The sequence below is a fragment of the Dermacentor albipictus genome, chromosome 2 (assembly GCF_038994185.2).
Source record: "Dermacentor albipictus isolate Rhodes 1998 colony chromosome 2, USDA_Dalb.pri_finalv2, whole genome shotgun sequence".
In the NCBI taxonomy this organism is placed as follows: Eukaryota; Metazoa; Arthropoda; class Arachnida; order Ixodida; family Ixodidae; genus Dermacentor; species Dermacentor albipictus.
Window position 1 is genome coordinate 161,040,989 of NC_091822.1, and position 16,574 is coordinate 161,057,562.

A 16,574-nucleotide genomic window follows, 5' to 3' on the forward strand; every position below is an offset into this window, starting at 1 on the left:
CTGTAACAAGAGAAAGTGTGGGCGAAAACATTTCATGAACTGGTTTTATGAATATGTGGTGTGCGGAGAGAGTGACGTAATGCCAGTCGTGTTGGTCGGGTTTTTTGCATTGCCTACATCTGGAGGTGCTCGCGTGGATGACACGATAGAACGCAGCTGGCCTTGTATTTACAGATCGTGCCACGCTGGAGCAGTGCTCGAGCTGTATGAGGAAGCAATGCGAAGTTCGCAGATTCTCGTTTCCACTTACGCAATGCCATTGCTCCATGACGTTTTATCGCAAACGCACGCGCAGACGTGATTTCAAAGGCGCATGGCGCGATCAAAGCATTTAACGCAACTCGTTCTTTTGCTAGTCGGTTGATACGTAAATCAATAAGCCTCTATAGCAATAACGCGACGTGCGTAGCTGTCGCCTTTGTCGTACGTGTCAGTCGTGTCAACGCATCTGTTAGCAATGCAAACATGAATATGCCCAAATACACAATAGTGCAGTCAAGTCATCGTATTTCACTGGTACGTTAATAAACTGCGCGCAACAAACTGAAGCGTGCAGTTGTTTGTGGGAACCCGTGTTAGCGTGCAAGAAGACAGCTTCTACTTGCCTGCCTGTTTGCACTTATTTCGAGGCAACGCTTCTGCGGCCCTGTCGAGGGATACGGTGATCGATGGCTTGCCATTCGCACGCGAGAATCTTGAATAAATGATGCCGGCTTCTCCCCCTCCCTCCGGCAACACTGGAATCGCAACACGACCGCTGGGGCCGCCCTGCGGTTATCGTGCTTCTTTCGTTACACTCCGCTCCGAAAGAGGGCTCTGTGTACGTGATCTCGCGCACGCGCACTACCCAGCTTCACCTCTGGTATTACAGCTAGTGGTGCTTACGTTGTGCCCATTCCAAAATACGGTAATTGTCGAGTGCTTCGTTCAGCTGTATACTTGGTTCGTAAGAAGCACACCACAGTTTCGAGTTGCTGTTATTTAGCACTTTTGGGCAAACAAACAATAAAGAGGCGAAACCGTTCGTGTAAATTATGGCCGAGAAGGAACTTCCACGCAATCGTCGCACTTCTTATCACCGATGCCGCTCCGCTCCGGACACGATCCTCGCCCGAACACGCTTGGGAAATCACCGCAAGCGGCGAACCGTCCGTGGGTCCGTGTATAAATTATGGAAGGGTCGCGTTTCGGCCCGCAAGCTGACTATGATGTATATGGCTTGTTGGCATTAGAGAAGTGGCAGTTCTTATATATTATGGGTAGAAATAGGAGCAACCGCAACAGTGCGCGATATCATAAAGAATAGACGGACGGACGGACGGACGGGACCGACCGACCGACCGACAGACAGACAGACAGACACACGTTTATTAGCAGGCTTTAGCGATAACTTTATATCTATATCTTCAGGTGCTGTGTGCAGAATTTTGCACATCAAGATATAACGCGTTCAAAAAAGAAAAAAAAAAGAAAATGAAGATCAGCGACGAAAATAGTGATATTTAAATTAAACTTGCCGCATGCAACTCGAAACAATTCTGATTGCACCTGTGCCACACGTTTGAATAATATGCGGGAAGTGTTTTAGTGAAATGAGTTGGAAGGCCTCGTAAACAACAGACGAACGGCTGGAAGCATTTTAGTGAAATGATTTGGAAGGCTTGGTGTTCGCTATCAGTGTCAGTATGTCGCCATGGTTTCACTCTCGAAAAGCGAAGCTGTTCTTTGCGAACGTCGTCAGGTTTCGTGACCGTGGGTGCTGAGACCTGGCCGTTCCTTTGTCGAACGGACCGACCAATCACAGCGGAGCACGCGCGCTGCGCGCACCGCTGGGTTTCCCGCAGCACCACGAGATGGCGCTCCAGATGGCTGTGCATTCCGCATCTGTGATAGCAGCGGCCACCGGACAGGGGGAACGAAAAAAAACACCCAGAAAGCTGGCTTTCGCTCATCCAAGGCTGCACTGTAAGGTGAAAGTAAACCGCTTCTTGTGGATAGAATGGATTCGAATTCCGCTACGTAAGTATGCGCATGCTGCCCCTGAAACAATGATGTGTTCAAAGCGTCCGTCGTACTCGCTAGTAGTCAGCAACTCCGCTTAAAGAAAAGCTCGGCATAATTTGTGTACACCTGCGCTTGTGTGTTTGCGCATGCGTGCGTGCGTGTACTCTTGCTTCGACTCTTTATGCGCTCACAAAAAAGGTTCGCTATATGTAGATTACGATTCGTTGGATCTGCTGCATAATTGTTTTTCACAATGTTTTGCACTAGCACACATTTGAAGTTGCTAGATCGGTGCTTTCCATTGTAAATGTTAGACATAAGATAGTTAATGTTCTTATATCTGATGTTCTTTTAGAGAGCTCTAGCATGGAGTCCACATTTTCTAAGCCTGGAAAAAATCACGGAAGAATCGCAAATTCTTATTCCATTTTGCGTCTGTACGCTTTGCATGATTCTGAGTACGCAAGAAATGTGGTGAAACGAAACTTTCAGTGGACGGAATTAACTGGCGCCTGATCGGAGGTACAGGTCTGGCATGCGCGTCTTCAAGTGCGTTCGCCGCTCGCCTTTGTAATGTTGTAAGAGGAAGTAAATACGACCTGTTAAAAGCGGTGAATCCGTCTGGCTGTAAGCTCGACTCCTAAAACCTAGCGCATGATTTAATGAGCTATGCAGCGACTGAGCGTGTGCTCTCATTCAAAGAAAACAGTTACCATGGCCTGTCGTACTTCCTGTTGTTTATCGCGCGTTAAAGAAGGAGCCACATTGACGGCGCCCAATTTTTAATTGCTCCCTGTGCATTACGCGGCTGTCTAGCAGGCGACGCCGCCGCGTCGCGGATTGTCTTCTGTTCTCGTGACAGCGAACAGACGCTCTCCCCGGGAAAACTATACACTAGCGTTTATGTATGCGTGTTGTGATGATGCCTTTTCTAAGCCACGTCAGTGATGTGCCGCATTCAGTGCACAAGGCTTGGCTCTGTGTGTACCATATCTCTTTACCGCCCCACTGGCGCCGCGTCTAGGAAATTTTCCTATGCGTGCCTGCGTCGAAGGACGTGAATATTAAACGTCATGAGTGCCTGCCTCTCGTCAGCGCGCGGAAAGAGACAGGCATGCATGGAATGGCACGCGGGAGTATTCCACTGGGGCGACAGCGCCGCGACCAAATGCAGATGGACCGAGATAAACAGGGCGGCGCCTGTTTATTGGGTCACCTAGAAGAAGAGTGTTTGGCTGTGTTCGCAAATTACGCTTCAGCAATAGCGAAACGGCCACTCTCGCCGTAAAAGGAGGCTTTGGAAACCAGAAAAGACACAAGCGAATGCTTGGCAACAGCTTGCCGTGACGTTGATAGATTTTTACGGGGTCTACTCGGATCGAAGCTGTTTATGTAAAATGAAGGACTACATTGCATTTAGAAAGAAGCAAAGATCCGACAGCGCAAGTTTCCAGAACCTTAACTGCGACAGAGTGGTCGAAGCATTAGAAAGGGTTATGAAATACGTGACTTCACACAAGTTTACTTTCGCTGGGATTTGGGCACGAATAAAAAAATTACCGACGATTACGTTACTTCCTAATGCGAAATTTGAGCGCAGCAAATAAGCTGTTGCACCTTTTCGATAGATTGAGGCAAAGAAATCGAGCAACACATGTATGCGCTATCACAGAATTTTTTTTTTATTTTTCACACGTATTCCTTTAACAAAGACTCCACTAACAGTTCTTGACAGTCATGAAGGAAGCTTTGTGGTCGGAGAAATAGACTGATATATGTTCGACTTGGTACACCAATGCTTGATTCTCAAAGACGAGATCTATACAAGTGCCTCGCGAGGTTGTCACAGCCGTGGGACGCGTTACGAGCGAGAGGAACGGGATGTTCTCCCGCATAAGTGTTAGGAAATTGCTGTTTGTCTTTATGTCAACATTAAAGTCCCCCACTACTAACATCGGTGTGGATCGATGGACGGTTAATGCGAGTTGCAGGAAGTGCACGACGTCTTTCGTGAGTGCGGTAGCCGACACACGAAAAAACCCGCCGTGGTTGCTCAGTGGCTATGGTGTTGGGCTGCTGAGCACGAGGTCGCGGGATCGAATCCCGGCCACGGCGGCCGCATTTCGATGGGGGCGAAATGCGAAAACACCCGTGTGCTTAGATTTAGGTGCACGTTAAAGAACCCCAGGTGGTCAAAATTTCCGGAGTCCTCCACTACGGCGTGCCTCATAATCAGAAAGTGGTTTTGGCACGTAAAACCCCAAATATTATTATTACACACGAAAGCGGTATCAGTCGGTCGCTGCTAGCGCTGGGGGGATGAAAGGGGGGCGGAGCTGGTTACGAGGCCGACGATAACGCCGACGACGACGCGAAACCCAGGAACGGACGCCAAAGAGCCATTTGTGTAGCCAGCCCTCCTCCACAGTCTCTCCTCCTCCCTTCCATCATCCTCCCTCGCACGGAGAGCCGACAGCGCGCATGCGCGGCGGCGGAGCAGATTCGTCGGCGAGCTACGACGCGAAACCCAGGAACGGACGCCAAAGAGCCATTTGTGTAGCCAGCCCTCCTCCACAGTCTCTCCTCCTCCCTTCCATCATCCTCCCTCGCCCGGAGAGCCGACAGCGCGCATGCGCGGCGGCGGAGCAGCAGATTCGTCGGCGAGCTGGTTACGAGGCCGACGACAACGCCGACAACGCCGACGACGACGACGACGCGAAACCCAGGAACGGACGCCAAAGAGCTGCGCTCTAAAATGGCTGTGGCTTAGCTAAGGTTAAGCCCAGGATGCGAAGCATACTAGCCTTTATTTTAACGCGACAGCGTTAAGGAGCTCGTGTCGCAGAAAAGCCGGTGTCGTCGGCGTCGGCTCAGGCGTGCGGCGCTTGCTCAGGCGCACATTTCGTTGTCGCGCCGAACGCTGCGTCGCTCGACGCTCACCGCGTCCGATGCGGGGCGCGTAGTCGCTGCGCCGTAGCAAAGCCACCTAGAAACAGTCTCTGTAGCACGCCGCAACCTTCGCTTCTCATTCCAACGAGCAGCTGTGTCTCCAGGAGGCATCTCACCTCGTGAGTGTCTAGCAGAGGCAAGCGCAGCTGCTTATATACCGCCGCGACGCCGCGAGCGACGGCGCGAGTTGAAGCCCCGTTTCTCCTCTGTCGTGACGTTACGGTGTCACGTGGTATTGAAGGCGACACCGCCGCACCTGAGGAGCTGGGTTGAGCTCTAGTAATATGCTTCGCATAAAAGAAATGCGACTATAAAGAAGAGCAATACAGCAGTAATGAACATCCTCTTACCAAATGAATGAAAATAGCATTTTGAATAAAAATTCTTTGCAAGACTAAGCTGATGCAGTGTTGATCTTTAGGCTACCTATAACATGTCAGTGATAACCATCGTCGTTACCAATTAGAGTCGTTAGATGTTTTCCTGTGAATCCAGGGGAGATATTTAGCTTTCTGCTTCCGGCCGGAGTCACTGTGTAGTCGTGACGTTTAACAATATCTCACCAACGGCCGTCGTGCTTACAGCCGCATAATAATAATAATATACACGAGAAGTAACGGGGACTTCAATCTATGTCTCTCTTTTAAAGAAACAAGTAGCAGTATTTTAAATGAACCGTGGCATGTAGATGAATAAGATTTGCCTCAGTGTTAATCACACTCTTGTTTAGCCGCAAAACAGGTCTGTTAGCCACGTAATGAAAATATTGCAGAAAAAAAAAATGTCGAACAAGCCACCTTCCCCCCTACCCCCCCGCCCTTGTTCAACACCTTAGTTTCTCCCTCTGTTTCTAGGTTTTTCTATCGACACGATATTGTCTCTTCGTTGCTCGCCTATGTGTACGTGTAACACATGACCGAACACAGCCTCTGTGCGTGTCCAAAGCAAAGAAAATGAAGCTCAAAACCATTACAGTCGTTAATCAGCCGTGAACTCGTTCGCGCATTCCTCCACGGCCGACGACAGCACATACCCGTGTTGGCCCGCATTGCAGCCACGCTGACAACGTGCATACGACGCCTCTGGGTCGGTGTTTTCGCGAAGCTAATGAGAAAACGGCGAAAGCACGAACGGAACACCCGATTGCGGGCGCGACAGCTTAGGGGCCGCAGCGTGCAGGGTCCCCGGCGAGATTTACTGCTCCGCAAGTAATTCTTTCCGCTGTAGCTGTTATAATGCGCAGTCAGGCGAAAGCATTGCGTTAGCCTATGGTGCCACCTAAGAACTACGTGCTCCTGTGTTCAGCGTGTCTCGAAAAGGACGAAATAACAGACAGACAGACAGACAGACAGACAGACAGACAGACAGACAGACAGACAGACAGACAGACAGACAGACAGACAGACAGACAGACAGACAGACAGACAGACAGACAGACAGACAGACAGACAGACAGACAGACAGACAGACAGACAGACAGACAGACAGACAGACAGACAGACAGACAGACAGACAGACAGACAGACAGACAGACAGACAGACAGACAGACAGACAGACAGACAGACAGACAGACAGACAGACAGACAGACAGACAGACAGACAGACAGACAGACAGACAGACAGACAGACAGACAGACAGACAGACAGACAGACAGACAGACAGACAGACAGACAGACAGACAGACAGACAGACAGACAGACAGACAGACAGACAGACAGACAGACAGACAGACAGACAGACAGACAGACAGACAGACAGACAGACAGACAGACAGACAGACAGACAGACAGACAGACAGACAGACAGACAGACAGACAGACAGACAGACAGACAGACAGACAGACAGACAGACAGACAGACAGACAGACAGACAGACAGACAGACAGACAGACAGACAGACAGACAGACAGACAGACAGACAGACAGACAGACGGACGGACAGACAGACAGACGGACAGACAGACAGACAGACAGACAGACGGACAGACAGACAGACAGACAGACAGACAGACAGACAGACAGACAGACAGACAGACAGACAGACTGAAGGACGGAGGGATAGACCACAGACGGACGGACAGACAGACGGACGATTGGACAGACACAGACAGACGGACGGACGGACAGACAGACACAGACAGATGGACGGACATACACACAGACGGACGGACGGACACAGACAGACAGACAGGACGGACGGACAGACAGACAGACGGACGGACGGAGAGACAGACGGACAGACAGAAGGACGGACGGATAGACCACAGACGGACGGACAGACAGGCGGACTGACGGAGAGACATACGGACTGAAGGACGGACGGATAGACCACAGACGGACGGACAGACAGACGGACGATTGGACAGACACAGACAGACGGACGGACATACACACGGTCGGACAGACGGACGGACGGACAGACAGACAGACAGACAGACAGACAGACAGACAGACAGACAGACAGACAGACAGACAGACAGACAGACAGACAGACAGACAGACGGACGGACGGACGGACGGACGGACGGACAGACACAGACAGATGGACGGACATACACACAGACGGACGGACGAACACAGACAGACAGACAGGACGGACAGACAGACAGACGGACGGACGGAGAGACAGACGGACAGACAGAAGGACGGACGGATAGACCACAGACAGACAGACAGACAGCCGGACTGACGGAGAGACAGACATGCAGACAGACAGACGGACGGACAGACACACAGCCGGACTGACGGAGAGACAGACATACAGACTGAAGGACGGACGGATAGACCACAGACGGACGGACAGACAGACGGACGATTGGACAGACACAGACAGACAGACGGACATGCACACGGACGGACGGACAGACAGACGGACGGACGGACAGACAGACAGACAGGCAGACAGACAGACGGACGGACGGACGGACGGACGGACGGACGGACGGACGGACGGACGGACGGACGGACGGACACACAGCCGGACTGACGGAGATACAGACGGACAGACAGAAGGACGGACGGATAGACCACAGACGGACGGACAGAGAGACGGACGAATGGACAGACACAGACAGACGGACGGACGGAGAGACAGACGGACGGACAGACAGGCGGACGAATGGACAGACACAGACAGACGGACTGACGGACGGACAGACAGACGGACGGACGGAGAGACAGACGGACAGACAGAAGGACGGACGGATAGACCACAGACGGACGGACAGACAGACAGACGGACGGGCGGACACAGACAGACAGACAGGACGGACGGACGGACAGACAGACAGACAGACAGACGGACGGACGGACAGACAGACAGACGAACATGCTTTGTGTCGACGTTTCTGCCTCCAGCAGGCAAGGCTCACCGCGGGCCGCCAGCAAACGCGTCGCGTCGGTATTTGTACGCCGAGATAATACACGGGACAAACGTAAATCGAGGCGGTTTGCATTCGTGTTGTCAGTTCGGCGCAGGAAGTCATTTAGAGCAAGCGCGAGCAGGAAGCCGCGATTCGAAAAGAAGAAAAACAAACAAAACGGGGCCAGGTCTCAATCCACGGGCTGCGCAGAGATAGCAGGTGACAGCCGCAGCCGTCTGTAAATCGCTTTTTGATCGGGAACAACTTTCCCTCGCGGCACTTTGCTACGCGTGGCGATGGAGTTCCTGTCTCCGCGCGGCTTCCTGCTCAAACCGAGAGTGGCCCGCGCGATCGGTCTGAATTAGTTATCGCGACGTCGTCGATATCGAAGGCGACGCGCGCGCTACGGCCGCCAGCTGCGCGTGGCTAGCGCGCGCAGGGCGAATTGCTTCGGCGTATAGTACGTACGCACTGAAAGCCCGCGATGAAGCCATTACGCTCTGGCGGGGCGAACCGTCGGTCGGGCCACTCTAGCACGCTCTCATTGATGGAGGTCGCAAATAAGAAGGAGAAGACAGGAAAAAACGAAAAAAAGAAAAATGTTCCGTGGTGAGATACACTGGCGATAGAGCCTTCACATACGTGCGACCTTCGTTGAAAGGCGCGCGTGCTCGTCGACATGCAAGCACGTATCCTCGTTTAACCGGTAATCGCGTTTATTACGCCGCCCGAGTTGCATGTAGGTTCGATCGCGCGCGTTGCACGTTTATATGAAGGCGCTCCGCTGCCAATGTAGAAATGCGTACAGCCACGCTGCCGACGCTTTCTGCCACGAGATTGTATTTAGGCGAGAAATCGAAGGTGCACAAATGTAGCCACGATAAGGAAAGGGCTAAGGATACCGTGGAATAAACAGCAGCGAATAAAATTCCAGGAACGGCTAAAAAGAGTAGGCGATAGGGAAATAAAAAAGATATACCTGACGTAGTGAAGCAGCAGTTAGGTAAAGTCCCATCTTTCTTTCGTTTTGGTTCCATCACTCTGTTTACTCGAATACAGCTGACTGACGTTGTAGGCCCATACCTCGTAACCGGGAAGTGGAAAAACATACACATGCGACACACACGAAAATATTTCTCGAATGCCATAGCCAATCAAGAAAAGGGCCGGAAATATACAAAAAATTGGCAGTGGCTTAGCTCGGCTATGTCAGGTTATACATAGCGAAAGTTAAGGCATATCATGGTTAGCCTTGGTTAACCTTGATTGCAAGTCCAGGTTAGTCTGGTTGTCTGGCTATGTTGCGGCGTTTATCTAGTCGTTCGGTGCGCTGTTCGTCTGTTTCCTGGGCGATTCGTTTCCTCTTCATCTCGTTCCGATGTCGATTCCAGGCCTCCTCCTGCTTATCAGAATTGTCGCCGTCCATACTGCCGCCTCAATGTGGTTGCGGCGCAAGCGAGCTCTCCTTTTCAATCTTCCGACATGTCATCAGGCATGCGACGCAGCTGGCGAAGCGGGCGGAGGCGAACGCAACGACGAGGAACGCGGTGTGACGAGGAACGCGGTGTGACGTCATGTGCCTCCTCGGAGCGCGGCCACGGCGAAATCGCAAGTTCGCTGCCAGTAAAGCTTTCGCTTTAACAACAATAAAATATGAGCATAGGATCTCATTTTATTTTCCTATGCTGTAGTCCGTAACAAGTTACGCATTCAGTACAAGCTCCGCACACAAAAAACGCAGCTGCTCCTGCCCTTGTGGGCTCACTCTACGTCTCCCCGCACGGCGTCGCCAAGTGGCCCCTGAGAAGTGGAGCTTCACGACGCACCACGACGGCTGTTGGGCGAAATGTTGGGCGAAAAAGTGGCAACCGCAAAGGCGCCGACATGTCAAATCTTCTCATTTTGATTAGCAAACGCGAGTTGAAACACTAGTCGCCCGCTACAGCATGCAGCTATGATAAGTTCGTGGTTTTGGCACGTAAAACGCTTGAGTTTCATATTTTAAGTGCGGCCGTTTATTTGGCAGCGATAAATAAAGATTGAGGAATTGGCACTCTTCTGTGTTGGTGCTGACAGAAATGCTGCCAACCTGTTTGTACTTAACTCTAAGCGTTCACTGATTGAGCTATAAGCTCATGGAGCGTGAATGCGCACTCTTTTGCGTTCTACATCGCGGCCGATATCGCAGCTATACAGCAACGCTGACCTTCTAAAATTTGACTGCGCATTAACGCAGAAAAACACGGTGTGGCATGCATGTTGATAATTCGAGCAATACCTCCGAAGAGCTCGTGTGCTTTCCTTAGCACTGGCCAGTATCTTAGCGCTGGCTTACGTTTCTGCCTGCGATCAAAGGGCGGCCATCCCAGAAATGGAACCCGTCTGATCTCGAGATCATCAGCGGCAAGTAGGGCGCTTTCAAACCGCCGAATGTGAACATATACAAATTTGATGCAAACTCGGGCCGACTCGTACAAGCGCGTTCTAAACGAGGACGTGTTTTACATAGCTCTCGAAGCGCGTTTTGTTCTTACCACTCCTTGGGCGCCGAGAGCTAAATGAATGCGCAGTATCGGGTTCCCGATCTTGCCCTTTCAAGGGTGCACCCGCTAACACCCGCCGCCTCGTAGCCACGAAACAGAGGTGTATCCTTCAACCTAAGACGCCGTTGCTACGGGGAACGTGGAAGAAATGCGATACGCGCGTGCGGCTGAAGTGGCGTCCGCATGCATTCCGGCATCCACTGGCTCGTGGCCTGGTACGCGCACAGGTATGCACGGATGCGAGTGCACTGCAGAATATGGACGGCACGCACGTGAAGAACGATTATCCGTTGCGACCACTTCTTTCACCGCGGTATCCGTAATGCACGCCCATTTAGCGGAACTGAACGCGGCATTGTTGCTATCACGTCGGTAACGACAGCAGGCTAGGCGCGAGCGAGCGCCCCCTCGCGGGGCGGTAGTTCGTGCACGTATGTACAGTGCAAGAGAGAGAGAGAGAGAGAAGTGCGATTGCATCTCGCCGAACAATTGAGTCGTCCGCTTGAGCGATATCTTCAGAGATGACGTCTGAAGAAGAGGGAGGCAACGCGTCGGGAGAAGAGGGCGTGGGAATTCAACACGTAAGGGTGATGCGAGTTCGGGACGATCCCTCTTGCGAAGGCGGTTATTAGAGCGTCGAGGCGGAGCGGTATGGTTCGTCGTATACTTCGCCGCCTTTAACCTGCGGCGTGAACGGACTCATCTGTGAATTTTTGTTCAGGGAGTCGAGTAGCCGAGGTATGTTCTGCAGTCTCTCCTCGGCAAGAAATTTATAGCACACCCACTGACTTGAATCACAGCCGAAACTGAATTCTTATCAGGGACGCGTAAAACTATGTTCGTTCCTTAGAACGAACGAAAGTTGCGCAAGGTGGTAAATATTCATGTTACTGAAGAGCAGGCTTGCAGACGTGGTCAGGGCGGTTTTGTTGCTTGATGGATTGGGAGGAAGGGGGGGGGGGGGGGGGCGTAGGTTGGACTCCCGAAGCCACATTGAGGTTAGGAAAGACGCAGGAGTGAAAAACGGCTCAGAAATAATTTTGACCGCTCGGGCTTCCATGTAACGCGCATTCAATATAAGTAAACGAGGTGTTTTTGCAATCCAGCCCTATATTAGAATGCGGGAACCACGATAACGGAACCCAGGATCATGCGCTTAGCCACTTAGTAGCCACTGCGCTACCGGAGCTAGTGCAGTTCGGTTTTCCGAAGTCAGGCACTTGGAGTGTCGTCACAAGTCGGTACTGCCGCATCTGTTGTTCATTACGCGACATTAGCGGGAACACCCGTCACTGTCCTTTTCCCACTGCTCCTTCAGCTACCATGTGGCCACACTCACGGATAATTTCATTTGAGTCATGTGAATACTTTTGTGTTGCGATGAGTGACTCATGCGTTTCTTCTAACCCTTAACGCAGTTAAAATATTGTCGCTTGTACCCAAGGTATACAAATTTAACCAGACAGACGGACGGACGGACGCATGGATTGATCACAAGCGCCAGACAAGACGCGCCGCATACGTGTGTAGTTATCCAGCAAGTTGGATGGTGGTTTTAGAGAAGGGACCTGTCAATCGTAGAGAACGCCGCGATGAAAGGTGGACTGGATCTCATCATGATGTCTGGCAACTCGTGTATTATACACCTAAGTAATAAAGTTAACTTCCAGATCGCGCTATCCGCAATCGTAGAGGTCGAGTTAGTTATGACAGATTAGTTACACTGGTAAATACTAACATGTTCCCACGGATTCATTTCAATAAAAAAGCTAGCGGTGATATACCTTTCAATTGAGAGGCAGGTGTTTATGAGGGGACACGTAAGCATCTACTCCTCAAACGAGACGAACATTTCTTTGTCAGAGTTTTAGTAGCAATATGAATTAGCTAGGAAAATGTTTTTCTTGTCGCATCGTCCGTATCGAGTACTATAGGTCGTTCTCAATGTAGCGATTTGTTCTCTTCTGCACTGTCTGCCATAAAGCAGTCGCAGTCAATCAAACAACCAAACAAAGAAGCAAGAAATACAGTTTAGAAGAGTTATCCTATCGCGTTTTTATTGGTTGTCTTGAGGGGGAGGGGAGCGGGTGTGGTACGTGGTCGTACTGTGCTTAAATTACTACAGCATTCAACTACAAAAGTTGTTGCGCTTGCGTCGAATGCATCACCTACCTCGTCCTTGCTTTGAATGAAACATATGTCTTAGTAATAAAGAATTTTTTCTCTTCTTTTTTTGAGGAGGACCTGCTTTACCACAGAGGTGGCACAACATAGAAAGAAATACAAATATGAAGACAACCATGCATCGTGCATCGTTCACTAAGGCTCTTCTTTTTTTCTTTCCTTGCCATGGATCTCTCGTTGCGCACCCACACTTACTCTCATTTATTCCCCTTTCTCCTCCTATCTTCCGACGAATGTTTCTCGCTTTGTACACACCAGTAGTGCTTCCCAAGTGCTGTGTTTGTCCGCCCGGCTAGCTCAGTCGGTAGAGCATGAGACTCTTAATCTGAGGGTCGTGGGTTCGAGCCCCACGTTGGGCGCTGCTTCTTTTTTTCTTTCCTTGCCATGGATCTCTCGTTGCGCACCCACACTTACTCTCATTTATTCCCCTTTCTCCTCCTATCTTCTGACGAATGTTTCTCGCTTTGTACACACCAGTAGTGCTTCCCAAGTGCTGTGTTTGTCCGCCCGGCTAGCTCAGTCGGTAGAGCATGAGACTCTTAATCTCAGGGTCGTGGGTTCGAGCCCCACGTTGGGCGCTTCTTCTTTTTTTTCTTTCCTTGCCATGGATCTCTCGTTGCGCACCCACACTTACTCTCATTTATTCCCCTTTCTCCTCCTTTCTTCTGACGAATGTTTCTCGCTTTGTACACACCAGTAGTGCTTCCCATGGGCTGTGTTTGTCCGCCCGGCTAGCTCAGTCGGTAGAGCATGAGACTCTTAATCTCAGGGTCGTGGGTTCGAGCCCCACGTTGGGCGCTGCTTCTTTTTTTCTTTCCTTGCCATGGATCTCTCGTTGCGCACCCACACTTACTCTCATTTATTCCCCTTTCTCCTCCTATCTTCTGACGAATGTTTCTCGCTTTGTACACACCAGTAGTGCTTCCCAAGTGCTGTGTTTGTCCGCCCGGCTAGCTCAGTTTGTATGCCTGTTCCTTTGTACCGATCTATGTATTCACCGAGCACAGGGGCAGATGTATTGAAGCGAGTGAAACGGATGCCAGTGCGATCTGGGGTTAAAACTTTTTTCTTCCAATTGCATACTGGAACCCTTCCCGTCAAACCTTGGCTACAAGAAAAAGGCCTCTTTGTCGCATGGTCGATCAACTGCAGCAGGTGTAGAAAACCAGAGACGATCGAACACATATTTTTGGACTGCTCGGACGCACTTTTCTTGTGGGACATTCTGCAACGTACACTAAGAAAGGAGTTGCCTATCACACCGTACGGCATCCGTTTCCTTCCAATTACCAGTGAAGGTGGTGTTCCTTATGATATGCTTATGGCGTTGATTCTACACAGCCTGTGGAAAACACGCATGGACGTCAGGCATGAAAGACTGGTTATTCGCCCAGCTAGAGAGCACTTTACTGAAAGTATTTTGTTCTTGCGCGAGGCTTGCGACGCACGACAAGATAAGCCTGAATGGGCTACCTTGTTAGATGAACTCGTCTGTCTAAAGCGGTTCTAACAATGCACGCCTGCCAAATGACGGCAGGCGGTTATATCACCACAGCACTGTACATATCATCCTTACGCCATCTGTATGTCTGTTTCAGTTGTCAAAGAATGGCAATAAAGAAAAAAAAAATAGCCCGGCTAGCTAAGTCGGTAGAGCATGAGACTCTTAATCTCAGGGTCGTGGGTTCGAGCCCCACGTTGGGCGCTGCTTCTTTTTTTCTTTCCTTGCCATGGATCTCTCGTTGCGCACCCACACTTACTCTCATTTATTCCCCTTTCTCCTCCTATCTTCTGACGAATGTTTCTCGCTTTGTACACACCAGTAGTGCTTCCCTAGTGCTGTGTTTGTCCGCCCGGCTAGCTCAGTCGGTAGAGCATGAGACTTAATCTCAGGGTCGTGGGTTCGAGCCCCACGTTGGGCGCTGCTTCTTTTTTTTCTTTCCTTGCCATGGATCTCTCGTTGCGCACCCACACTTACTCTCATTTATTCCCCTTTCTCCTCCTTTCTTCTGACGAATGTTTCTCGCTTTGTACACACCAGTAGTGCTTCCCATGGGCTGTGTTTGTCCGCCCGGCTAGCTCAGTGAATTCCACTTCCGGCCACCGTAGTGTACGGTCGTGTAATGTCGAGCTCCCTTGGAGCGGCGAATGCGGCCCAGCAGGGCCGCGGTAACAGGACAGATGCACAGGATTCTACGGAATATGACGTTATTTTGCCATAACTGCCATCAGGTTCGTCTGTTTTAAATACTGTTTTTCTTCACGGCAGCGTTAAAGCCAGGCCGTTTCGAGCTGAGGACTTCCGAGATACATTGGATCGTCTGGAACTGCTCCCCGAGGTAGTTGCCTTGGGGGCGTTTCAGATGAATCACGTGTGGGCGGTCACCTTCAAGACTGCGGAAGGAATGAAGAAGTTGCTCGCCGTCACTGATGTGACTGTGAAGAATCACCGCTGCCTCGTGAAAGATCCGAGCACCCATACTGTCCGCCTAAGGCTCTATTGGCTGCTTTACCACATACAAGATGAAGACGTGCGCGCTGCTCTTGCACCGTACGGTAAAGTGACGGACGTTTGCAGAGAGCAATGGCGTGTACCAGGACTCGGCGATAAGGGCTCCTCGACACGGACGGTTAATCTGCAGCTCAAGGGTGGCGTGACTTTGGATGACCTGCCACACCAGCTACGAGTGTGTGGCATTACGGCCCTTGTGGTGGTACCGGGGAGACCGCCGCTTTGCCTGCGGTGTCAGCGAACAGGGCACATTCGCCGAGACTGCCGCGTCCCACGGTGTAAGCTCTGTCGTCGGTTCGGACATGACGATAGCCAGTGCGCTAAAACCTACGCAAGCGTAGCGAGCCAAAGGAGCCGGGAGGACCCCATCGAGCACATCATGGACGAGGCGGACGCGGCGGAGGCTGCGGGAATCAAGGACAGACAACCTACGTCGGCAGCTGTTGAAACGTCCGAGAAGGAACTTGCGAAAAGTGTGGGGAGCGACCACAGTGACGTGGCACCTGAACGACAGGTTACCGCTACGCCAACGTGCTCCGTCAAAGACGTCTCTGACACCACTGAAGCCTCGCCGAGTAGCGACCAAGAAGACATGGACGTCGCGAGCAGCTCGTCTGCGAAACGCCCACACACGCAAGTTTCCGAAGGTGACGAAGGGGGCAGCGGGAAGGCACAGGAGCCGCCCAGGAAAGAAAGTTCGTACCGCCGTCCTTCTTTCAAGCCAAAGCCTCACATTCCGCCGGATTCCATTCCGACGGTACCGAAGGCGCCCCCGTAATAACGAGGGCGTCGCCCAGCAATGCCTGTATGCGAGGTGAGGGACGGACTGCAGAGTGCAATTGTAAAGTTCGGTCGCTTTTGCCTAGGAAAGAATTGTGCGCGTTCTGAGAAATGGCAGGATGTATGGGTTCACTTGAACTAGTATGCTTGTTTTTCTTCTTCTAAAAAAAAAAGGAAATGGCTTCAAAATCTGTAATAGCGCTACGCATTGGTACGCTCAATGTCCGAGGCCTGGGTG

General features: G+C 51.2%; 4 non-coding genes across 4 annotated transcripts; all 4 read left to right on the forward strand.

Moving 5' to 3' along the window:
* The first annotated feature begins 13,330 nt into the window (after nucleotides 1-13,330).
* TRNAK-CUU (transfer RNA lysine (anticodon CUU)) lies at nucleotides 13,331-13,403 on the forward strand. The gene has a single exon. It is a non-coding gene; the product is annotated as a tRNA-Lys (tRNA).
* Nucleotides 13,404-13,549: 146 nt separating this feature from the next.
* Nucleotides 13,550-13,622, forward strand: TRNAK-CUU (transfer RNA lysine (anticodon CUU)). The gene has a single exon. It is a non-coding gene; the product is annotated as a tRNA-Lys (tRNA).
* A 147-nt stretch (nucleotides 13,623-13,769) lies between these two features.
* TRNAK-CUU (transfer RNA lysine (anticodon CUU)) lies at nucleotides 13,770-13,842 on the forward strand. Its single transcript has one exon. It is a non-coding gene; the product is annotated as a tRNA-Lys (tRNA).
* An 834-nt stretch (nucleotides 13,843-14,676) lies between these two features.
* TRNAK-CUU (transfer RNA lysine (anticodon CUU)) lies at nucleotides 14,677-14,749 on the forward strand. Its single transcript has one exon. It is a non-coding gene; the product is annotated as a tRNA-Lys (tRNA).
* The last annotated feature ends 1,825 nt before the right edge of the window (nucleotides 14,750-16,574 follow it).